Source organism: Macaca nemestrina, chromosome 7 (assembly GCF_043159975.1).
Source record: "Macaca nemestrina isolate mMacNem1 chromosome 7, mMacNem.hap1, whole genome shotgun sequence".
In the NCBI taxonomy this organism is placed as follows: Eukaryota; Metazoa; Chordata; class Mammalia; order Primates; family Cercopithecidae; genus Macaca; species Macaca nemestrina.
This window is the reverse complement of record NC_092131.1, coordinates 155837786-155863572: the sequence shown is the minus strand read 5'-3', so window position 1 is coordinate 155863572 and position 25787 is coordinate 155837786. Positions and strand designations below refer to the sequence as shown.

The 25787-nt window shown below is 38.2% G+C and overlaps 1 long non-coding RNA gene across 1 annotated transcript in view; it reads right to left on the bottom strand.

Annotated features, from left to right (window-relative positions):
* Positions 1-25453, bottom strand: part of LOC105490915 (uncharacterized) — a 42740-nt gene extending 17287 nt beyond the window's left edge. Inside the window, exons 1-3 of the long non-coding RNA XR_011606078.1 lie at positions 24346-25453; positions 20219-20329; positions 8481-8755 (exon numbers count right to left, since the gene is read on the bottom strand). This is a non-coding gene — a long non-coding RNA (uncharacterized lncRNA). The remainder of the gene's footprint in view (positions 1-8480; positions 8756-20218; positions 20330-24345) is intronic.
* Between the last annotated feature and the right edge of the window lie 334 nt (positions 25454-25787).

The window sequence follows — 25787 nt, the reverse complement described above, 5'->3', positions numbered from 1 at the left end:
TATCATGGCACCACTGTACTCCAGCATAGGTGACAGAGTGAGACCCTATTTCAAAACAACAACCAAACAAATAGACTTTTAGGAGAAAACATGGGAGAAAATCTACATGACCTTGAGTTTGGCAAAGCTTTTTTTTTTTTTTTTTTTTTTTTTTTTTTAAGGTATAACACCAAAAGCATGATCCATGGGAAAAAAATTGGTAAATTATACTTTATCAAAACTTGAAAAAATTCTATTCTGCAAAAGTGGCTGTTAAGAGAATCAAAAAGCAAGACACAGACTAACAGAAAATGTTTTACACCACATAACTGATATAGAGCTTGTATCCAAAGTATACAAATAACTCTTAGACCTCAACACTAAGAAAACAACAACAACAAAAAACCAGAAAGCCCAACCTAAAAATATGTCTGTCTATTCAATGCAATTGCAATAAAAATTCATTCAGGCTTTTTCTTTGGTAGAAATTGAGAAATTCTAAAATGTGCATCAAAAGAAACTGCTTAAAGTAGCCAAAATAACTGGAAGAGAAGACCAAATTTAGGGGACTTATACTTCATGATTTCAAGATTTATTATAAAACTATGGTGAAAAATACAAAAAATTAGCCGGATGTGGTGGCAGGTGCCTGTAGTCCCAGCTACTTGGGAGGCTGAGGCAGGAGAATGGCGTGAACCAAGGAGGTGGAGCTTGAAGTGAGCCGAGCCTGTGCCACCGCAGTCCAGCCTGGGCAACAGAGTGAGATTCCGTCTCCAAAAAAAAAAAAAAAAAAAAAAAAACTATAGTGATCCAGACCCTAATGTAAAAATAGATGATAGTTCATTGGAACAGAATAAAGTGTTCAGCTATAGACACATAATGACACTGACAAGAAAATGAAAAGCATTTCACAGACTGGAAAAACATTTGCAAAATGTACATCCAGACAAGGATCTATATCTAGAATATATGAAGAACTTTTACAGCTCATAAGAACACAAACAATAAGCCAATTTTAAGATTGGCAAAAGATTTGCTCAGACACTTCGCCAAAAAAGATGTACAGATGGCCAATAAGTACATGTAAATTTGCTTGGCATTATTATTCATTAGAGAAACACAAAATAAAAGAAGCTATTAGTATACTCCTACCAGAATGGCTAAAATTAGAAACACGGACCAGCTAGAGCAACTCTCATATACTGCTGGTGGGTTTGTGAAATGGTACAACCACTTTGAAAAAGTTTGGGAGTTCTTATTTATTTATTTATTTATTTATTAGTAGTAGTATACTTTAAGTTCTAGGGTACATGTGCATAACGTGCAGGTTTGTTACATATGTATACTTGTGCCATGTTGATGTGCTGCACCCATCAACTCGTCAGCACCCATCAACTCATCATTTACATCAGGTATAACTCCCAATGCAATCCCTCCCCCCTCCCCCCTCCCCATGATAGGCCCCGGTGTGTGATGTTCCCCTTCCCGAGTCCAAGTGATCTCATTGTTCAGTTTCCACCTATGAGTGAGAACATGCGGTGTTTGGTTTTCTGTTCTTGTGATAGTTTGCTAAGAATGATGGTTTCCAGCTGCATCCATGTCCCTACAAAGGACACAAACTTATCCTTTTTTATGGCTGCATAGTATTCCATGGTGTATATGTGCCACATTTTCTTAATCCAGTCTGTCACTGATGGACATTTGGGTTGATTCCAAGTCTTTGCTATTGTGAATAGTGCCGCAATAAACATACGTGTGCATGTGTCTTTATAGCAGCATGATTTATAATCCTTTGGGTATATACCCAGTAATGGGATGGCTGGGTCATATGGTACATCTAGTTCTAGATCCTTGAGGAATCGCCATACTGTTTTCCATAATGGTTGAACTAGTTTACAATCCCACCAACAGTGTAAAAGTGTTCCTATTTCTCCACATCCTCTCCAGCACCTGTTGTTTCCTGACTTTTGAATGATCGCCATTCTAACTGGTGTGAGATGGTATCTCATTGTGGTTTTGATTTGCATTTCTCTGATGGCCAGTGATGATGAGCATTTTTTCATGTGTCTGTTGGCTGTCTGAATGTCTTCTTTTGAGAAATGTCTGTTCATATCCTTTGCCCACTTTTTGATGGAGTTGTTTGTTTTTTTCTTGTAAATTTGTTGGAGTTCTTTGTAGGTTCTGGATATTAGCCCTTTGTCAGATGAGTAGATTGCAAAAATATTCTCCCATTCTGTAGGTTGCCTGTTCACTCTGATGGTAGTTTCTTTTGCTGTGCAGAAGCTCTTTAGTTTAATGAGATCCCATTTGTCAATTTTGGCTTTTGCTGCCGTTGCTTTTGGTGTTTTAGACATGAAGTCTTTGCCCATGCCTATGTCCTGAATGGTACTACCTAGGTTTTCCTCTAGGGTTTTTATGGTATTAGGTCTAACATTTAAGTCTCTAATCCATCTTGAATTAATTTTCATATAAGGAGTAAGGAAAGGATCCAGTTTCAGCTTTCTACTTATGGCTAGCCAATTTTCCCAGCACCATTTATACCAATATCCCTGATGAAAATCGATGCAAAAATCCTCAATAAAATACTGGCAAACCGGATTCAGCAACACATCAAAAAGCTTATCCACCATGATCAAGTGGGCTTCATCCCTGGGATGCAAGGCTGGTTCAACATTCGCAAATCAATCAACATAATCCAGCATATAAACAGAACCAAAGACAGAACCAAAGATAATCTATTGATTATCTCAATAGATGCAGAAAAGACTTTTGACAAAATTCAACAGCCCTTCATGCTAAAAACGCTCAATAAATTCGGTATTGATGGAACGTACCTCAAAATAATAACAGCTATTTATGACAAACCCACAGCCAATATACTGAATGGGCAAAAACTGGAAAAATTCCCTTTGAAAACTGGCACAAGACAGGGATGCCCTCTCTCACCACTCCTATTCAACATAGTGTTGGAAGTTCTGGCTAGGGCAATCAGGCAAGAGAAAGAAATAAAGGTATTCAGTTAGGAAAAGAAGTAGTCAAATTGTCCCTCTTTGCAGATGACATGATTGTATATTTAGAAAACCCCATTGTCTCAGCCCAAAATCTCCTTAAGCTGATAAGCAACTTCAGCAAAGTCTCAGGATACAAAATTAATGTGCAAAAATCACAAGCATTCTTATACACCAGTAACAGACAAACAGAGAGCCAAATCATGAATGAACTTCCATTCACAATTGCTTCAAAGAGAATCAAATACCTAGGAATCCAACTTACAAGGGATGTAAAAGACCTCTTCAAGGAGAACTACAAACCACTGCTCAGTGAAATCAAAGAGGACACAAACAAATGGAAGAACATACCATGCTCATGGATAGGAAGAATCAATATCGTGAAAATGGCCATACTGCCCAAGGTTATTTATAGATTCAATGCCATCCCCATCAAGCTACCAATGAGTTTCTTCACAGAATTGGAAAAAACTGCTTTAAAGTTCATATGGAACCAAAAAAGAGCCCACATCTCCAAGACAATCCTAAGTCAAAAGAACAAAGCTGGAGGCATCACGCTACCTGACTTCAAACTATACTACAAGGCTACAGTAACCAAAACAGCATGGTACTGGTACCAAAACAGAGATATAGACCAATGGAACAGAACAGGGTCCTCAGAAATAATACCACACATCTACAGCCATCTGATCTTTGACAAACCTGAGAGAAACAAGAAATGGGGAAAGGATTCCCTATTTAATAAGTTTGGGAGTTCTTAAAAGTGAATCATATAACCTAGCCAATGTATTTCTAAGTAGTTATCCAAAACACATGAAAGCATATTTATGTACAAAAAATGAGTTCATAAATGTTGTTTTTTTGTAATAGCTAAAAACTTCACACAAATGTTCACCAACAGGTAAATAAATTCAAGCATACCCATACAAGAAATATTGCTTATTAATAAAAATAAATGAACTCCATATGCTACAATGTGAATAAATCCAAAAATCATTATGCTGACTGAAAGATGCTAGAATACCTACTTCATAATTGTATTTATATAACATTTTGGAAAATAGTAATCTGTAGCATCAGAAATCAGATCATTGGTTGCCTGTAGGATAAATGGGGTTTGAAAGGGTGGGAGGAAACGCTAACAAAGAAACAGCTGGCAACTTTTGGGAATATGAGTGTGTTATGTTGATTATGGAGATAGTTTCATGGATTCATAAATATATATCAAAACTTATCAAATTATAAATTTAATGCAGTTTTTATGTGAAATCTTGATAAAGGTTTAAAGAAAAAATAGATGTGTTTTGTCTTTTTAAAGACTTGTTATTAGAAGTTTGAATTGCTATTACTTATGTAATCATTTTCCTCTTTTTTAGACTATAATCTTTTCAAAGTCAGGAATCCATTCTATTTTTTTTAACTTTTATTTTTAGTTCAGGGGTACGTGTGCAGGTTTGTTACATAGGTAAATCTGTGTCTGTTACATAGAAAAACTTTTGTGGTACAGATTATTTATCACCCATGTATTAAGCCTTGTACTCGTTAGTTATTATTCTTGATACTCTCCCTCCTCCCATCCTCCAACCTCATGTAGACCCCAGTGTATTGTTGCCCTCTGCGTGTCCATTTGTTCTCATCGTTTACTCCACTTATAAGTGAGAACATGCAGTATTTGATTTTTTGCCCATCTTAGCTTGCTAAAGATAATGACTTCCAGCTCCATTCATGTCCCAGCAAAGGACATGATCTCATTCTTTTGTTATGGCTGCATAATATTCCATGGTATATATGTACCACATTTTCTTTATCAGTCTACGTTTTCTTTATCACCATGTCCAGCTAATTTTTTGTATTTTTAGTGGAAACAGGGTTTTGCCATGTTGACCAGGCTAATCTTGAACTCCCGACCTCAGGTGATCTGCCCACCTCGGCCTCCCAAAGTGCTGGGATTACAGGCGTGAGCCACCACGCCTGGCCAAATGCTAGTGATTTTTGCACATTGATTTTGTATCCTGAGACATTGTTGAAGTTGTTTATCTCCTTAAGAAGCTTTCAGGAGGCTGAGGCAGGAGAATCACTTGAATCCATGAGGAAGAGGTTGTGGTGAGCCAAGATCACTCCATTGCACTACAGTCTGGGCAAAAGAGTGAGACTCCATCTCAAGAAGAAGAAGCAGCTTTTGGGCTGTAATGATGGGGTTTTCTAGACACAGGATCATGCCATCTACAAACAGGGATGGATAGTTTATCTTTCTCTCTTCCTATTTGGATGACCTTTATTTCTTTATCTTGCCTGATTGCCCTGGCCAGAACTTCCAATACTATGTTGAATAGGAGTGGTGAGAAAGGACAACCTTGTCCTGTACCTGTTTTCAAAGGGAATGCTTCCAGCGTTTGCCCATTCAGTATGATAGTGGCTGTGCGTTTGTCATATGTGACTCTTATTATTCTGAGGTATGCTCCTTCAGTACCTAGTTTATTGGGAGTTTTTCCATAAATGGACATTGAATTTTATCAAAAGCCCTCTCTGCATCTATTGAGATAATCATGTGGCTTTTGTCTTTAGTTCTGCTTATGTGATGAATCACATTATTGATTTGTGTGTGTTGAACCAGCCTTGCATCCCAGGAATAAAACCTAATAGATCGTGGTGCATAATCTTTTTGATGTGCTGCTGAATTTGGTTTGCCAGAATTTTGTTGAGGATTTTTGTACTGATGTTCATCAAGAATATTTACCTGAAGTTTTCTTTTCAGATAGATACCTATCTGCCAGGTTTTGGTATCAGGATGCTGCTCGCCTCATAAAATAGGTAGAAGTCCCATCTCAATTTTCTGTACCTGTAGGAGGTGGCTGGAGACCCTAGTTGGGAGGTCTCACTCAGTGAGGAGGAATGGGATTGGGGACTGCCTTAAAAAAGTAGCCTGGCCAAATTTTTGCAGCTGTGCTATGCTGGGGGTCTGCTTCAGCCCACAGTTGCCTTGGACACTCTGAAGCCTGAAGGCTGAAATGGCTAAGTTGCCTAAACAGCCTTCCCCTCCCTCTGGGAGTTCTGTCCAGGGAGGAATTCAGATCCCTGTTGGCTGGAGAACACTGGTAGGGGTAGCTGGATGCCCCAGTTTGGAGGTCCTTCCCGGTGAGGAGGAATAGGATTAAGGGCCGACTTAAAGAAGCAGTCTGACCATGTAGAACAGACTGCTATAGAGCAGCTGTGATAGAGCAGCTGTGCTGTGCTGGGAGATTCCTTTCACCCCTGGTTGGTTTGGACTCTCCGAAGCCCAAGGTTGTAATGGCTAACTTGTACAAACAGCAGAGATGGCAACTCATCGCTCCCACTGGGAGCTCCATCCCAGAGAGGCGCAACACTGGTTTGCTAGCTGGAATTCCAAGCCAGTGGTCTCATCCTGTGAGGTGCCGTGGAAGTGGTGCCTGCAGACCTTTGCTGCTCAACCCTCTGGATTCAGCCTGTTTCCTAGGGGTATGTACCAGGATCTAACCTCTCACCTTGCTGTAGTTGCAGCTACTTTTGCCAGGATGCCTGGAACTAGAACTCCTAGGTTTCTGAATCTAGAACTCCTGGGTTTCTGCACGTACCTGAGCTGCTGCTCTGCTGAGACTCCATGCGGCTCTGTATGTCAGACTCAAGGCCCTTGTGGAGTGGGTTCACAAAGGGATCCCCTGACCTGAGGATTGCAAAGATCCGTGGGAGAAGCCTGGGATCCTGGGGTCACACATTCACTCACCACTTCCCTGTGTCGGGGGGGAGCTTCCCTTGGCTCCATGTCACCCCTAGGTCGGCCATTGTCTTGTCTTGCTTTTCTCTGTTCTCCATGGATCAAGCTGTTTCCTTGATTAGCCCCAGTGCGAGTCTCAATGGATGTTTCCGTTGAAGGTGTATTTACCCGTCCCTTCCCTTCCTCTCCATGAGAGCCACACACATTAGCTGCTTTTAGTCGGCCATCTTGGCCACTCCCCTCATTTGTACCAAGTGACTAGTATAGGAATTATTGAATGCATATGTAAAAAATAACAGGAAAAATAGTGTAAATTAATTAATAACTGCATATTACTGAGCACATACTATGTGCTCAGAAATTTCTTTAGGAAATTTCATGAAGTCTTATTTGAGGTTAATATGTTTTAGGAAATGAGAAAAGAAGGGGAAAAAAAAGCCAAGTTTGTTTGTAAATGTGCACCAGAGTAAACTCTGCAAAGTTAACTATGTTACGTTAATCTGAAAACCCTGAAACCCTCACCATAGTAATGTTTTAATTACTAATGCTAGCAAGATTGTTTCTCATCACAGTTGACCCCTTCTTGATATGAATGTGCCTTAGATTAAATAAACTAATGCTAAGTGAGATTCCACTTTTGATGGCATCAGGCTAAATAAGGTTGGGCAAGATAAGGGGACCCATAAAAGATTTAACGTGAGCAGTATGAATATTCTCATTTGGGTCTAGAAGTTTGTCTTTACTCAGTGGACCTAAATAATAGGCCTCTTCATTATTTTTAAGACCCTAGAGTTCAGCACCTAATACAATTGGTTGATGTGATTGCATTAAGAAAATGTAGGATAAGCCTCCAGCTCCCATATCTACCTCTTTGCATATGCCAATTTCTCTAGATACCTCTCAGATACACAACCATTGTGCTTTGTATTATGTGGGATATGAAGTGGGACTGTCTGAGGAATTTATAGTCTAATTAGAGAGAGAAAATATCAAAACATGATAAAAGTAGCTAAGTCACTAGGAAGTGGTAAATACCGAAAAAGTAAGAATGACAGCATGGGAAGTTTCTACCTTTTGGCAAGAGAAACTTGAGAAAGAAGACGGTATTTTAGTTCAATTAAATAGAATTACAACAGACTAAGGGGTGGACAAAGGGCATTGAGGAGTTAAGAAACAAGCATGAGATGAGGAAATAGAATTGGCAAGAAAAAATAATTTAGCAAAAGTAAGCAAACCAATGAAATAAAGATAAATATTGCATTCAGCCAAGCAATCTGGTATTTTGAGGAAGGAAACACAATTTTGAAAACTGACTTGATTTTTTCCTATTCTTTAAGCCAGCCCTTGTTTATATAGTATTTTTAAATTTCGTAAGTTATCTCTTAGATACTGACATCACAATCCTCTAAAATTTAATTTGTAATGCCTAATCCAGATGGTAGAGATGATGATACTTAAAAATTATATTCACAAATTTAATTCTGTATGAGGGGGATGTTCAGCAAGTCTATTTAGGAAATGGGTTATGTCAAGTGATTGAAAATGATTCTTCATATTATTAATGTTATATATAGTAAAGCTAGACATATGTTAATGTTATACACACATGTGTGAGGGCTGGGTTTGTCAACTATGAAAACATAGGGTTATTAATCAGATTGACTAGTTGATGTTCGCTCTATGCTATGACTGAATCGTATATAATAAATTAAGGAAGAACCCTGGCATTAGGATGAAATAAATTATTAAAAAATACTTACTTGGGATGCCTGAATCAGCTCATGGTAAACTGTCCTCTGTACCAAGTTGAGTAAGTTTAAGCCTATCCAACAATGCACGGTTCCTGGGAGAACATCCTCAGCTGAAGAGAGATGATAATGTGGGATAACTTCACTCCCAAGGAAGGACAGACAGCTTCTGGGAAACTTTGATATCATGTTCATATCACTTCTGAAATTATCTTCCTGTAGCCATTACTCCTTGAAACAAAATGCCATAACAGCAAGATTTCGGGGCGTTCTGTCACAACAGTAACCTTAAAAATGGAAAGAAAATTGAACAGTGTTTGCATTTCACAAGGAATTCTACATTTCCCATGGGTCCACTAAGCTCAGGAAACATCTTCAGAGAAAAACACTTCTCTTTGCTAGTACAAAGGATGTAAATTATAACAAATCAAATGGAGTGGGAATGACAAGGTCACTTAAAATAACTTCTGTGATTAAATAGTCTATATTGAAATTATATTGTGACAGATTTTAATAACTGACACCTTGAGTGAAAAGTGTTTTTTTCTCTAAAACTTTTCTGCAAAGAAAGCATGTTAAAAGAGCATAGCTTGTGTCTCACCCACTCTTTAGAGAATACTAGAATAAGATGCACACTTATACATGAGAGGATTTTATGCAATTTTAGAGCATGAAGTCATCTTAGAGATCATCTAGTCCAACCATCTTGTTTTACGAATGAGGATACAGGCCTAGAGGTCAAGATAGGATTTACGTTTAAGAAAGATGAGTCTGGCAGCATGGACGAGATGCTGTGGGTATAGTCTCAGGGGTTGGTCTAGGTACACTTGGGTCAGAATGGGTTGTTTCTCCAGTGGTTGGAAGTACATGTCATCTGAAGAATGACTGTGACTTGAAGCTCAGGTTAAGACAAAAGGGGCAGAGACTAGCAACAGTTCCAAAAAGCAATAAAAAAAGATGCCACAGATAAGATGAGCAACCTTCTGGGAAATAGATTCCAAGGCTGGAAGAAGTTACAGGATGAATATCGGTCCCTACAAAGTAAGAATGCCAAGGACACAGTGTTTTATGACTTTTGCCTATGATGTGAAAAAGGGCTTGGCTTGTAGTTTGGAGGTCCAGAGTTGGAATGCAAAAGATCAGTGCAAAGAAGATTGAATAAACTTGAGTGATATTGAGGCCGTGAAAAAGCCTGATAAACTCTCATGAGCCCATTTGGCTCTTCCTTTTCTAGATTCATAGAAATCAGGCCTCATTGTTGTCACTTTCCTTTGGGGGCAAAACTGCCCCTTTCTGACAGCCCTTGTAACAACCAAAAAGAGCAAATGAATTTAGGAGTAGAAACAAAGTGACATTTAATTCCTGACTTTGATGCTGCCAGACAAATGACCTTGGACAAATTACAAATCCTCTTTGAGCTTCAGTTTTTTATCAGAAAAACAGAGATTACAGTACCCTTTCATTCAAAAGGTTATTTTGAGAATAATATATCTAAAATCTCAAGCAAAGAATATGCTTTCAATAGTGTTAAATGCTAGATTTGTTTTAAAAATTATGTCTTTTAGAGAATATATCCTAGTTTTGCTCTTTCTGAGAATAGGCTGATTCATCCACTAAATGTTGAACTTATAATTTGACTCTCAGAGGGATACCATTGTCTGCAAGTTTACTAAAATTTTACTATATCCCTCTAAGTACGTGGCTATAAATCAGAGTGATCAGTTTAATCCTAGGATTCAGCAAATGTATTATTCTTTTATTAGCATGGCTCTTAGTGAAAGTGGCAGAAGGCAGCCAAATGCCTAGGCAGATGGGGTGGGTCCCTGGTAAAACTCCGCCTCCAAGCTGAAGACAGTTGAAAGCCTGAAAGTCAAGCTACAAGTGAAATCCTTGGACCAGATTGATAACTTGTCTTCCTATTCAGTGCACTTTCCTCTGATTTATCCCCACCCTTCACCTATTTTACATATACCTCCCCTTTCCTCATTGGTTTTCTACACTGTCATGTCCACCTTTGAGTGGTGTCTTTGCTTTAACCTTTTTTGCATATTCACAAACTAATCAGCACACACTCCCCATTCTGAGTCCATAAAAGGCCCCGGACCCAGCCACATGGGGAACTTTCCCACCTTTGATAAACCTCACATCCTGTCTCCATTGAAAGCTGTTTTCGTCATTCAATAAAATTCTTCTCTGCCCTCCTCATCCTTCAATGTCCCACGTATCCTCATGCTTCTTGGGTGTGGTATAAGAGCTCAGGAACTGCTGAATTCAGGTACATTCTATAACACAGGCAAGCTGGGGCACACCGGCATGGTCCAGTGAGGCCCAGGTGGAGTGTCACTGGCTGGGGGTTCCTGGCTTGCAAAGTGACAGAGAAAAAAAAATCCTACGTCATTAGTTTTTTTCATTCCAATAACTGATATGCACTTGTTGACCAGATGCTCAGAGAATGCAAGAAACTAGCAGAAAAGGAAGAGCCAAGAAGCCATCTCCCAATGAAAAACATCGGAGTTATTTAAACCTCCATGCAATGAACCAATCACCAATTCAGGAAAATTTCTTCCTAGAAAACCAACAGTGAAGACAATGATTACGACTGTATATGCACAGCAGCCCCATAGCATTTTGAAAACAGAAAAATTAAGAAAAGATTATTTGATGATTATCCTAAAAGCTAAGGATACCTTTCAACGGATTCACAAACTTTGAGTTTGGCTGTCTCTTTTTCCTTTGTCTTACTTTTCTAGACTTGCAAGCTGGATAGGGCAATCCAAATGGTAATCTGTGTCATTGTGAACACAATAGAATAAAATCACTGAGCTTTGAGAGCCCAGGAGGATGATTTAATCTAACATTTCAATTTATAAAGAAAGGAAATTAAGTCTGTAAAATTTCTCACTAAGATGATATGCAGCGATTCCTCGATTTTTAGATTTCCTAGGCCAGTACTTTTTTAAGAATTGAGAAGTGGGTGTAAATTATTTTACTGTTGGTGCTTGCTGTTTCGGTTTAATATCACTATATGGTCACATAAAGTGATCTATCATATCTAATATCACTATATGTTCATTCTTGGTGGCCACTAACTGTTGGTTAGGTGTTTAGGAATTACTATTGTGTCACTGAATAAACTTCGAATTAAGCCTCAGTAACAAAAGGAAGCATTTTTCATGCAGTTGGATCTCATAGGAACATCTTTAAAGTTTATCTTCGTGTATGCTTAAATTGAGGGGCCACTCACAATAAGCTGCATTGACTGAGAAGATAGTAATCTGGGGTAAAAGAAATCTTACATTAGAATAAAAATGATAATATCTATTAATACATGGCTTTTTTTTTTTTTTTTTTTTTGAGACAGAGTCTCTCACTTCATCACCCAGGCTGGAGTGCAGTGATATGATCTCAGCTCACTGCAACCTCCACCTTCTGGGTTCAAGCCATTCTCATGCCTCAGCTTCCCAAGTAACTGAAATTATAGCTGCATGCCATCATGTCTGGATAATTTTTGGTTTTGGTTTTTGTTTTGTTTTGTTTTGTTTTTAGTAGAGATGGGGTTTTGCCATGTTGGCCAGGCTGGTCTCAAACTCCCAACCTCAAGTAATCCACCCACCTTGGTCTCCCAAAGTGCTGGGATTAGAGGTGTAAGCCACTGTGCCTGGCTGCTGTGTTTGTTTTTATGGTTATGACTACAGCATTAAAGCAAGCTCTGTGGACTTTGACAAGTCATTATTACCTTTTTGAATTTAATTTCTATCATGTATATTACAAAAGAAACCCTCCCCCAGATTAGACTCTGGAAAATACAAGACCCTCTAGAGTGAAAAAGAGTAGACAGATTCTGAAGAGATGTTAACATTTGCATGAAGGATATGACATAGCATGAGTTTCCTATTTTTTGTTGCTTTTAGCCTGAGAGTAGCTAGCATACATGGAGCAGCTAATATTCTATAGAAATCTTTGGTATTTCTGGCATAAAGAACCAAAGGACAGAATTGGGGAAACCACAGTCATACAAAGGATAGGGGAAGTCCTGGAAAAGAAAAGAGCCCAGAGAAGGTAAGCAACACATTCTGTGTGTACAGTCTGTGGAAATCTCTAACTGACTTTTGAACTATACATTCACACAGAAGACTGCAAATAGCCAGTCTGCCAATAAGAGAACTGAAGTGATATTTGAGTTGCTGCCAAAGAGAGAGTTTTATTTTAGTTTGAGGCAAGTCAAGTTACTCACCAAAGCAACAAAAACAATCAGTAATCTTTGCAAGAACATAACATAATCCAGAGTCTCCACAAAAGCTCTCATAGTTAGCCAGAATTATAATTTAAAATTTAGAAATCTGAAAAAGATAATCATTTTCAAGAAAGAAGACAAGTGATGGAGACCTATATACCATGATGATAACTCATGTGTTGGGATTTGTAGACAAGGATTTTAAAGCATTTATTACAGCTGTGCTCAGTGACATAAAGCAATATAAGCTCATAAAGAATGAAGAGATATAAAGGTGTTAATTCATTTGTTCGGATAGTCTGTGGCTATGTTTTTCAATGCCTTCTATGAAGAGACACAGTTCTTGCCTTCTTAGAGTATATAAATTAATGGTAGAATAATCAGTGGGGTATAATGTGGTTCTATAAATGTATGATTTCAAAAATAAGAAATGAAGGAGAATTCTTAATACACATATATTCAGACATTCTTGCTTTGTACAACAGAGACCCAATTGATTTAAGGCTGAAGAAACTGATTTGACTTCAAAATTTCTATAGGCATGGTCCACAAAACCAATAAATTGATAAAGTTAGGTCCTCACACCTGTTGAGTAATCATCATGATCATGATCATCACAGCAATAATATTAATAACTGACAATAGTAATTAGGTACAATTACTGTTGTAACTGGTGCAATTACTTTTGCACCAACCTAATAACTGATAATAGTAATAGTTCATGTTTATATGTTGCTTTTACAAAATAGCTTACACATTTTATTATAAAATTTGAGCCTCCCAACCACCCTGTAAAATAGAGCAGCAATTATTCACATTCTGAGAGTACATGCAGAAGTAAAAATAAGGGGAGAATTTTCATATGGATATTTTCTTTGCAAAAATAGAAATATATTAAATATATCAGAAGCATTCACTCAAATATCTATGTCTAGTGAGCTTGCTTTCAGTAGTGATCTAGGTTTTATAGGAGGAAAACAAGCTTTACCTGCCATGAAATCAATGATGAACATTTGGGATTATCAAAGCTTTCTGGGAACTGTCTTTTTCCAGAAACCTATCTTAAGAATGAGTTCCTCAGTGACAATTAGAGAGTGAAATGCACCCAGCTTCACATTTCAATGCTCCTTCCCAATTAGAATGGCATTAGAGTGAAAGTGTAGCTATATAATTGTATGAAGAATAGATCTAATTTTCTCAATGTCACTGCAATATCACCTTTCAGGACTAACAGCACTGAATGATTACGCATATCATTTGGTAATTGTATTTTTATCCATTCCACACTGGGAGCTGATTTTTAAAAGTGGACATGCAATTAGATTATAAATGAACACATATCAACCAGCCCTCAAAGACAGCAATATGCCAGCATTAAACCAGCTGTATTTTAACTACTGTCAGTGTCAGTGTTTGTGGCTTGTCAACACTCAGCAGTGATGGACGTAGGGATTCTGAGTTTCACCTTTAAAAATAAAAAAGGAAAGTGACTGAGAAACTCGAAACTCAGGGAGAGTGGCCTTCACAAAGCGAGAGCTTTACCGACTGTGGATATAACTTAAAAACGAGCCGTGATAGAGAATCAAGATTAAATGCCCACCATTGCTGTGAGATGTTACTTTTTGAATGCTGCAGAGAATGTGTATTGGTAGAGAAGAGACTATCATTCTGTCTCACAGGCTACAAAACAGAGGATCCCCGGGGAACAAACAGAGCTCTGAAGTGCCAATTCATCATAGCATACATTGGTGAAAATATTTCAGTTCAGGAGTCGAAATTTATTTAGCCATCTGCATTTAAATTGCAGTTTCTAAAAGTAAAATGTATAGAAGAAGGTAAAGTTGAGGCTGTAAGTTATGGCTTCAAGACCTCCTGAATACTACTGAACTCACTAATGCACAATCATAAATTTTAATAAATACAATTATTTGGTGTGCAGTTGAAGTCTCATTATCATACTAACCAAAGGCAAATCTGTAGACCAATTTTGATCCTTGGACTTGGTTGGGAGCAATCTCGGGACATTTAAATGAGGATATTTTTCACATGGGACAAATGATGAGAAATAATTTTGATTTCCCTGTGCTAATAACACAGCAGTTAACAACCACACACTGCCTCATTATGATGGAGTATTCACTCCATGGCATGAAAATGTCTGTCAAAAACTCCATTCTCTTTTGCAGAGTTGTTCATGCAGGCTGATGAAATGCATAATTCCTGGATAAGACCTGAGCCAGAAATCAAAGTCTGTAACATCTCTTACAGATTTTCATGAAGGGGTACTGGACTTTCTTTAAAGTTTCAAACATCAACATGTAGATGGGCTGTGACTGCACCTGTAGATGTAAAATGCATGCCTTGGGTTATTGCCTTAGACTGTCTTTCCCTTCCTGGAGGAACATAGCCTGCAGTACTCAATGAGGTCTTGGAGTGTGTAGAAAGGGAATCTCTTACTGTCCTGGATGTAGTGGGTGGGGTCAAGAGAAGCCAACCAAAAGCCTGTATCTGGAGAGAATTGTAAATTAACCCTAGAGAGATTATCAACCCAGGTTACCACTCCATTGGCCTCAGATTAAGCAGACAAACATATGAGAACATTGTACGCAAATGGCGAAACTACATGACTGTTGGAGAATTTGAAGCAGAAGTTCAGAGAAAGAGCCTGAGAAATTCCTTAGGTGGAAAGAATAGGTGAAGCCATTTACTTCACTTTGGAATTGCTTTCTCAATGTTGATCCTGCTTTAGCATTCAATCCCCTGTATTACAGTTGGTTACATCAAGAATGGTCTCATCTGATAGACTGTGTATGTCTTAAAGCAAGAATTATTAATAATTTTGGGTATCCATGAGTGGCCATGGGCTAGGCCAAAAACGGGCTCGGTAAATATTTAGAAAGTTGTCTTCTAAAATTAAACAGTGGTTTTCTGCTACATTTAGATATGACCCATACTTCTTAGCAGGAACTGTGATGTAAGTCATTCAGGCCTCTCACTTTTTATCTCAACTTGATGTCTACTGTGATCAATATGCCTTAACTAAAATAGCTTTTTTTTTTTTCTTTTCTTTTCAGTTTTCTAAATATCCCAAGCTTTTGACAAACAAATGATTCCTTTTGCTCGGGTTTTCCTTTCCTTTCTTTATTCGTATGACTATTTATTTATTTATTTGGTTTTGTTTTTTCCTACCTTTCAGTTCTCAGCTTAAATGATAATTCCTTAGAAAGGTTTTTTAGGCCGTGAAATTATATGCTATGTGTTATTCTCTTTCATAGCACCTAGTTTTTACCCATTTAGAGTGATCAACTCTTCCTGTTTGCCTAGGACTGGGGGGTTATCTGGGATGCAGGTCTTTCAGTACTAAATCTAGGGTAGCAATATGCAAAAAAAGGATGGTTGGTTATTCTACTCATAGAACTTACTTATTTTGAACTACATTTAACTATATTTTTGTTTGTTTACTTGTGGAACATCTACCTCTTCCATTAGGCATTAAGGTCCATGGAGTAGAAGACCATGTCTTTTTTTTGCTCACATTGTGTACTCTATATCTCTCATAGAGTCAGACACTTAGTAGGTACTCAATAAATATTTAATGAATGAATAATGAATGAATCAACAAACTAGATGGGAGTTCAGAACAATAAATTTACATTTGGAGTCAGCTACACAAAGTTGCAGGTGTAGGATGTAGAGAGCTCTTTGAGTTCTATAAGGGAGTGAGACATAGATGCTTTGTTTCTATATATAGGTGGTGGGAAGGGGAGACATGACTAGAAGAGAGAATAGGGATCAGAGGATAGGATAACCAAAATAGATCATGCCTCAGAAACCAAGGAAGTAATCTCAAGAATGAGATTGCTTCTAGGTTTCTTTTATTCCAACCCAAAGGTTCAGGGAACATGCATTTTAAAGGCATTCTTTTGAGTGCCGATTAAGGGTTTCTAAAGAAATCACAATGACCATATAGGATATCTAGTTGGAGAAAATTAATTTCCTTCAGAAAGAAATATTTGACAATTGTGTTAAATCAAGCAGTGATTTACAAAAAAAGTTGAAGACAAAAGGAGTTAAAGTGGAGAAATCCTATTTATTCATCATCCAACCATCCATACCTCCAACCATCTAGCTATAATATAACACGTAAGAGGCAATAAGAGAGTAATAACTATGAACATCTTGACATTTGTTATACCAAAAACATATTCCCAAATATACAAAAGTTATTATACATGAGATAATTTTGGGTTATTGTAGAAAAAGAAAAGGTTGGCGATAACATCAGCCCACATCTAATCTGTGATCCTTTCTTCCTGCAGGGCACTGGGTCGTAGTGAGAGTAGTAAGGCTATGTGGAACATTAAATATCCTGTAAGCCATTGTTTCCCAAAGTGCAGCCATTGGAAAACTCTTCCAAAAGATTACCTGAAAAATAGTTACATGGTGAAAACCATTTGGAAAATGTTGCATTGCTTTTGAGGATTCATAATACACATAAGTCTAACGATAAGGATGGCATTTGAAGACACTTATCTACCTTTTTCTATCCTGTAGCTTCCAATTCCTCCCAGGGAATTAGGTCCTGTTATCACTGTCTCAGGGAGATTTATGGAGGATGGAAAGCAGAATAACCCGAAGAGGGAGGAAGGTTTGGAGTTATTATCAAAATGTGAAAAGAGACTAATTTCCCTGTGAATTCATTGACACTTGAGAAGGAGGTGAAATGTAGTGAACACATTTACAGAAGTCTGGAGGTCTTAGAAGAAAACAAGCCTGTCCTCTATTCACTGAATAGAGATGATGTGATGGTAGGACCTCTAAGAAGGAATGGCTGTGGGTATGTTCAGGTAGATGAGAACATGTGGAATTTTGCAAGCATGGCACAGAGCATCTTGGAACCAACCATGTAGACCAGAGGCTGGTACACTGCAGCTTGCAGGTCAAATCCAGCCCAGAATCTGTTTTTCTACAGGACAAAAGCTAAGGTTAGTTTTTACATCTTAAAATGGTTTTTAAAATTTTGTACATATTGTATATGGCTACTTTTATAAAACAATGATAGAACTGAGAAGCAGCAGATAGTTATAACAGTCCAAATGGCCTGCAGAGCCTAAACTATTTTCTCTCTTGTCCTTTACAGTAAAAGCTTGCTGATCCCTAATGTAGACCGCTCTAGAAACACATTTGGTGGACTGATGACTTAGGACAAGATAGGCTACCCATATCTGTGAAGATTCTAGAACCAAGACCCCAACATTACTGAAGAGAAGATTATCATCGGTTTGGCAGGTTGAGATCTAGATAGCATAGTTAATTGTATTATGCATCAGAGTTTGTGACTGAGATTCATATCTGTGAAACATGTTGAGATAATACAGGCCCTGGGAAGTCCTGCCAACAGTCATATTAGACTAGTGTTTTCCAAAGCTACTTACTCATTTCTTTTGTTATACCTATTAATGTCTCATGAAAGTACTTTTCTAAAGATTACACTTTGGAAAACGCAGCTGTAGTCCAAACTTCTCTTTTTGTAGGGGAAAAGGCTAAGAATCAACGGCTGGTAACTTGGACAATGTCATACAACTGGTAAATAGAACCTGCTTCCCCTAGTATATTTTTAAACCTCTACAAGTCATTTTGATTTAATCAGTCAAAAATCTCTCAAGGTGGGGAGAAGGGTCAAGAGGTACAAAGTTACAGTTTGGAGGAATAAGTTCTCTGTTCTATTGCATAGTAGGGTGACTACAGTTAACAATAATGTATATGTTAACACAGCTAGAAGAGAGGATTTTGAATGCTCTCACCACAAGAAATGGTAAATGTTTGAGATGATGGATTTGCTAATTACCCTGATTTGATCATTTTAGAATGTATACATATATTAAATATGATTGTGTATCCCATAAATATATACAAGTATGATGTGTCAGTTAAAATAAAAATATCTGTCAAAATCAAATATTTGGAAAACGCAATAGTGATTTTTGGAGTGATTTGACTGGGTTTTTGAGTGGCAAATCAAAAAGCTATGTGGTTTTCATGGAATGTATCAAAACTCACAAGCAGCAGGATTTAGATTCCACATTTTGCAACTTTTAAAAAACCATTTTGGATAAATTGACTAGTCAATCCAATATAAAACAAAGTTCTGCAAAACAATACATTGGATTGAATTTTGATGGAATTGACCATCTGCTTCAACTGTCAGGCCAATTCAAATTGTGTCTAGAGAACCGTCCAAAATAATTTTTGAGAGTAAACACAAAACTTTTTTTAAAGTGAGGAAAAAATTAAATTTCTGATCAAGTGGAAAGGTATAGATTTAGTCAATCTCTGCCTTCAAAGTGGTCCCTTTGCTGAAATTGGCAAATTGGTTACTTTCATCAGTTTCAGCCTCTGTCAATTTCAGGAGCATGGAATAGTCACACAAGCACATCAATTTCAGCCCTAGAAGCTTGTCTCTTTTGAAACTGACAGAAAGTTAAAAAGAAGGAAAGCCGAAATGTCAGGTTCTCTGGAGGCTTTGGGAAGCGCTTGATATTGAGTGACCTCTTTAGCAGGTCTGGTGTTCCAGGACCCTGTCACTGCTGGCATGATGCATTGGCTCTATACCAAGTTGCTGTCCCTAGGATCCTGTAATGAAGGCTGTTCCAATGGGGCCACATATCCTCAAACTTAGGTCTTAAAGTCAAGTAGAGTTCAGAGTCAAATTGGCATAGTACAAAGTGAGATGGTTTCAGAATTTGAAATGAAGGTTCTGAGGCCACCACTTAACAGGCAGTGAAATCATTTAACTTTTTGAGGCTCTTTTATGATCTATAAAATGGAGTTGGTGATATCTGTGCTACTTACTAATGATAATAATAGCAATGGTTAGCATTTATTGAGCACAGTATTTTTTCATGCATTATCTTATTTAATCTTTGATCAACCTAATATAATTTTAGAAGAGAAAACTAAGGGACAGAGAAGTTAAGTAATTACCTGTGTGACATGGCTAGTAAGTGCTCACTCAAAGATTTAATAAGGTTTAAGTAAAATAATATTAAGTCATTCTGGAAACTATGAGGTGCTGTGAAGTTTAGGTGTTATTATCATTGGTAGCACAATTCCCACCAGATTCATAGTATCCACTGTTTTACTTCAACACTTAAAATATGTTATAACTACTTGCCTGTGAATAGCCACTGCACTCAAACCTGGGCAACATAGCAGGACCCTGTCTCTTAAAATATGTGTTATCATTGTATAGTCCTATGTAGTCAATACACTCATATTTGATTTAAGTAGAGACATGAATAAAAGAGCTATCTGATCTGAATAAAATGTCCTGCAATATAAAATGTAGATGTTCATTCCAAACATATGTGATAAGAACCACAAGACATCCAAGGATAATTTTAAACTTTCTGAGTATGGTCTCTGAATAGGCTAAAACCCACTCCAGTCTGACTAAAATATTCTGATTTCCATCATCTCTTTATGAAATTGATTTCAAGACCAAGGCTGTAAATACCTGGCTATTGTCTTTGAATTGCCAAATATCCTTGGATGTCATTCAGTGATACCTGTCCTATCATTGTCAGCTTAGATGTAGTCTCTTCCTCTTCCTTTTCTCTTCTTCCTCCTTAAAAAAAAATTAATGTAGAATTTGTTTAGTCATCTCAAGGAGTCGAAGACTTTTATAGAGGGTTCTAAAGAAGACATGCAAAAATAGAGAGGTGCGAAGATTGTTCCTTATCCTTTGGGTCCTCCTTTGGTCTCTTTCTTTCTTTCTTTCTTTCTCACTTTATTCATCTTCTTCCTTTATTCTTTCTTTTTTTTCCTTCCACAAATATTTACTGAGCTTTTACCAGGGGACCAGTATTTTGCTAAGCTGAGTATACAACGGTAAGCAAGATATATCCATCTTTTTCCTCTTCATGTCAGAATGTAGTGGGGTTTGACAGATAGTAAATGAAAAGTATTTATTCATGACAATGTAGTAAGTGCTATGCAGAAAAAGTACAGGATTTTTTGAGGTGGAATAACATGGCCCTTATCTGTATTAGGGGATGAGGAAGGCTAGAATTGAGTCCTTAGATTGCTAATGTTTCTTTGATGTGTACGTAATTTCCAACGTTTTAACATAAATGCCAATCCATGCTCATCTTTCTGTTGATAGCTAAACATAATGAGTGGGATAGCCAGCCCTGACTTTTCAATTCAGATCGGAAAATGGAAAGAAAGCAAAAAGTCTACCATTTCTTAATCCATTTGTCTTGATTGTCTTAGCCAAAGCTAATAAACAATTTGGCAATTCAGTTAGTTTATTGGACAGATATATGGAAAGAGCTAATCTTATCAACTGTACACATTTTAACCTGTTTCTATTTCAGTCTCATTTTGAGTTTTCACAGGTGACTGTGTTGCAGAATTGGAACATAAGCTCAAAATTAAAAAGGAAAGAAAAAGATGGGAAGATAAAAAGAAAGAAAAGAAAGGAAACCAGGCTGACACATGACAAAGCCTCAGAGTATACGGGTTTACCACATCTAATGTGTTATGTCTGTCTAAACTGACCCACCAATTCAGGTGGCTGCTTCATAAATTGACATTTTTTTTTCTCTGAAAGCAGAGAGGTGAGCATTCTCTCAGGCCTTTCCAACTCTCATTTGTTTGAAAGCTAATTTGTTACCTTGAGAATTCTCCTCATCAGTGTCCCCATCCATCCCCCACACTGAGAGCTTGTGGCCCTTGGTCACAATAATGTATTCATAGCATCTGTAGTCAAATAATTTATTCATGGACTGAAATCACTAATCCCAGTTTGGGGTGGCGAAGTGTTTACTTGGTCACTCACACTCTGTTAAGCTGAGGCATTGAAGGGAGAGTTGCTCACAGCTGTCCTTCCCAATACAACTTTTGGAGCCGTGCATTGTAAGCCATTTTATCAAAGAGCCACGGGTAGCAGTCTGTGAGGACGTATTGGGAATCAGCTAATGGACAGAAAGTACCTGCTCCGACACATTAATTCCCTTCCCTGTCAGCCTGCATCATTGTAGAGCGTGCATGATGGGAAGCAAGGTCCCGTCACACCACGGCACCTGCTGCTTCTCCATCTGCCAGGCACAATAGCTCCTTTGATTGCCCATTTTTCAGCCTAATGGCTTATTCCTTTTCTCTTTGTAAAGTTTCTACATTTTTTATTGTGATTTTAATAGTCATTTAAAGAATGTCCTCATCCCTGTTGGGCACACCAAGGATGTTGATAAAAGAATAACATAAATAATATTCTAAACCATGCCCAAATTGAGATCGCTCCAAGAGCTGCATTTCACTGTTTAGTCTGATAAAGTTGTCATGGCGATAATGTCCCCCGAGAATAAAAATGCCATGTGCATGGTTGATGAAAGGAAATCGCTCAGATGGCACACAAACTGGTAAATATTGAGCCTACGGATGATTATACTGGCCATATTTTTTTTTGTTGTTTTGCTTTTGTTTTCCGTCCAGCTTTTTTCATTTTTTAGGTATGCTATGCTCAGTTATTGGAAAAATAGTCTGATAATTCACGTTTCTCTCACTCTTTATTTGAAGATTTATATTGTTAAAATCCCTTGGAATAAATATTGGCAGTGCTCCCAAACTGGCCTTTGGATTCTGTCTAAAGCTGCTGATTTTGCTGGATTAGTCAAAGCAGCAGATCATTATTACATATTGAACATCTGTCAAAAATGGCACTAACAATTATCAGATACATTTTCTATCATGAATATTTGGATTTGAGTTACTTGAGAAGAACTTTCTACAAATCCAGGTCGATAGTACTATCTGATTTTACTCAAGACAATAAACAAAATGAGAACCCGCTTTACTTAATGTGAGGATAAAATGATAGGCCTGCTCTATTTGGGTAATTTAAATGAAGATAGGTAGAAGTTACAACTTACTGAAGGGTCAGAGCCAACCCATCTTTTTTAGTCTCAGGCAAATGGAGAGGCAAATGGGTTATTTAGGGAAGGAAATGTGAACCCTGGTGTTAACTGGATCTGGATTTTTTTTTTTTTATTTGTAAAGCGTGTGATAAATTACCTATAGAAGGGAATGTCTTGTGATCTGTATGTTTATATGTGACACTCAATTTATTGATGAAGTGAAACAGCAGGATGCTGGAATACCTGATAGGAACATCTCATAGCCTATGGAAATGGGAAGAAAAATAGCATCCAAATGTCTGTGAGAGAAATATGAAAAAACGCTTTCAGAAAACTTATTTGTGTAGATATATGTTATGGACCAAAACATTCTGATCTATTAACCATGCACCAGGGAATTAATCCTGTCACTATGAACCTATCGAAGCCATGTGGTTATGAAGTCCAGTAAGATGCCAGACACTGTCAGTCAGGGCTTAGAAGTAAGCTGGAATATAGCACCCACACCTGTGGACAAAACAACAACAATCTACACCTCAAAGTCTCTCTAAAGCTTCCGACCTTGAAATCAAAGAATTTCTGAAAAAAGATGTTAAAATGGCCAAAGAGATGGGAGAACCTAGTACAATCAAAAGGATAATTGTTCATTTCGTAAATAAATACTCTTAGGCAGCTGAGTTTTTAGACACTAGACTAGGTGCTGTAAGAAGAGGCAGAAAGGAATACAACTTTACCTTAACCCAAAAGAGGCTTACATTTCAACAGAGAAAAGCCTTATATATACCTACGTAATGCGTGGGATTAAATGAAGGAGCTGGAAACAAAAATGCTCTGTGTGTTGAGCTAACTCCGCATTTCTTAGGGTAGGGCAGTCAATGAAAATGAGCTGTCACATAGGTTTTGCCAATCTAAGCTGTGTCTGCCCTGGACTAGAAGTGGCAAGGTATGGTTGAGTGCAAGCTTGAACCGTGTGAAAAGTCAAAGGCTGAGAAGGGATGTGATAAAAATTTATAAAAAGTGGAGCGAGTGAGCACAAATATTTTTCTCGAATGGAGAAATAGAGAAGTGCTGGAAATAGGAAGGTTTCCTTTGAATAATACATTAACACCCCCCTAAAATAAAAGAAGGAAAGGAGGGAAGGAAGGAAAGAAGGAAAGAAGGAAAGGAGGGGAGGGAGGGAGGGAGGAAGGCAGGAAGGAGAAAAATTTTGCTTTCCCTTTTTCCAGTCTTGTGGAACTAGTTACTCCAAGTTGGTATGAGTTGGTTGTGTTGTAAGCTTGAAAATTATAAAAGTATCTGCATAAATTCATGGATGGCAGGTCTGCATGCATTATTGAGAGAATGCTAGGTACAGAGGGGTAGGATACTCTAGTGCAAAAAGCACCGGTTTGAGAGTCAGAAAATTTAGGATTGAATCTGCCTTTATCAGGAACTGTTTTGTCTGACTTTGAGCAAGTTACTTTACCTTAGTTTTCTCATCTGCAGAAAAGGAGATGACCTGCCTGTTTTACAGGATGATTAAAGGGGGCAATAGACATAAAAGACTTAACAAACTTCTCATTAGCAAACACACATGCCTTGAGACTGAATATAGAAAGTTCGACATTATCTTCCCACTGAACTAGTCCTGTTACTTTGCCTTTTAAATCCCACGCTTAAATGTATAAACAGTGCTTTTGGTGAAGAGTAGAGGGCATGAAAATAGATACCAAGGTATTTCTCATACCTGACCATAGTCTAGTACTGCCTCCTGGCCCTCATTTTGACTCCAAGCATCAGTGAAAATCCATGTCCTATGCAGTGACTTGGGTACAAAACCAGCAGAGGGAAGAGCACTCAGCCCCAGTCCTTTATATGCAGGAAGCAGGCAGGCTTCGTGTCTGTAAGGAGACTTGGATAGATTGCAAGTCCATACAAAGATTTCCCTTCTGGTTTTCCTTATTTTAAAAGGCAACTTACCTAGGTAGAACAATTTGACAAAGTTATATATTATATCGAGATAAAATAACATTTTATCTTATAGTTCAGTTGTCCTGAACTACAGACAAGAACTAAAATGATCTCTATGGACAAAGATAGCTGTGTCGTTACGGTAGAGCTGTGATGGAGAGCTGCTGGCTTGACAGCTCCAGGTGGTTTCAGATGCATGACAGCTAATGACTTCTCAGCTCCACCCTTTTCAGGTGACGGAGCAGTAAAAGGCAGTGACTGAGATGCTTCTGACTAGGGTCATCCAGGAACAGCAGCTGCATTTATGCCATTGATTATTTAAAAGAGACTGGCAAAAGACTCCGCCCCTCATAGCTACTCTTATTTGTTCTTTGATGAGTGGAAAAGAGAGGAATTTATTTATTTTTTTCCTCTAATGATCTATGCATTCCCTTGGTGTGCAGCTGTATATGAAGCTAGCATTAAATAGGTCCGAGTACAATATTCTTGAGAACCACTGGCGTTCGCCCCAAACAGGTTATTCTATAACCAAATGTTCCATTTAATCATTGAATTAAAATGTTTATCTGGTTGCCTAAAGAGATTTTATGGAAATTCATTGATTTGTCTTGCTTCAGATGATAGACATTTAGAGTTTGGTTAGCTGGCTACCACTAAAGTCCAGTGTCTGGTGAAAGATCAGTAGTTTAAGCCATGGTCAAGCAAGTACTTTCAGTCTGCTTAGCTATAAGTGAACTCCAAATTGAGCTAGCTAGATTTCTGGAAAGTATTTTTGTTTCAGAAATTTGACAACAATTAAGGGATTAAAGAGATGTGCTAAATTTGTTCTTCCATGGGCCTTTGAGCCAATTTCTGCTATCAACTAGGCAAAAGAGCCAACTTCTCAGGGCTGACTTTAATGGGGGAAGTTACCCTCCCTTCTTCCCTCCCTCCCTTCCTCCCTTCCTTCCTTCCTTCCTTCCTCCCTTCTTCCCTCCCTCCCTCCCTCCCTTCTTCCCTCCCTCCCTCCCTTCCTCCCTCCCTCCCTTCTTCCCTCCCTCCCTCCCTCCCTTCTTCCCTCCCTCCCTCCCTCCCTCCCTCCCTCCCTCCCTCCCTTCTTCCCTCCCTCCCTCCCTCCCTCCCTTCCTCCCTCCCTTCCTCCCTTCTTTGCTTCTTCCCTCCCTCCCTCCCTTCCTCCCTCCCTCCCTCCCTCCCTTCCTCCCTCCCTTCCTCCCTTCT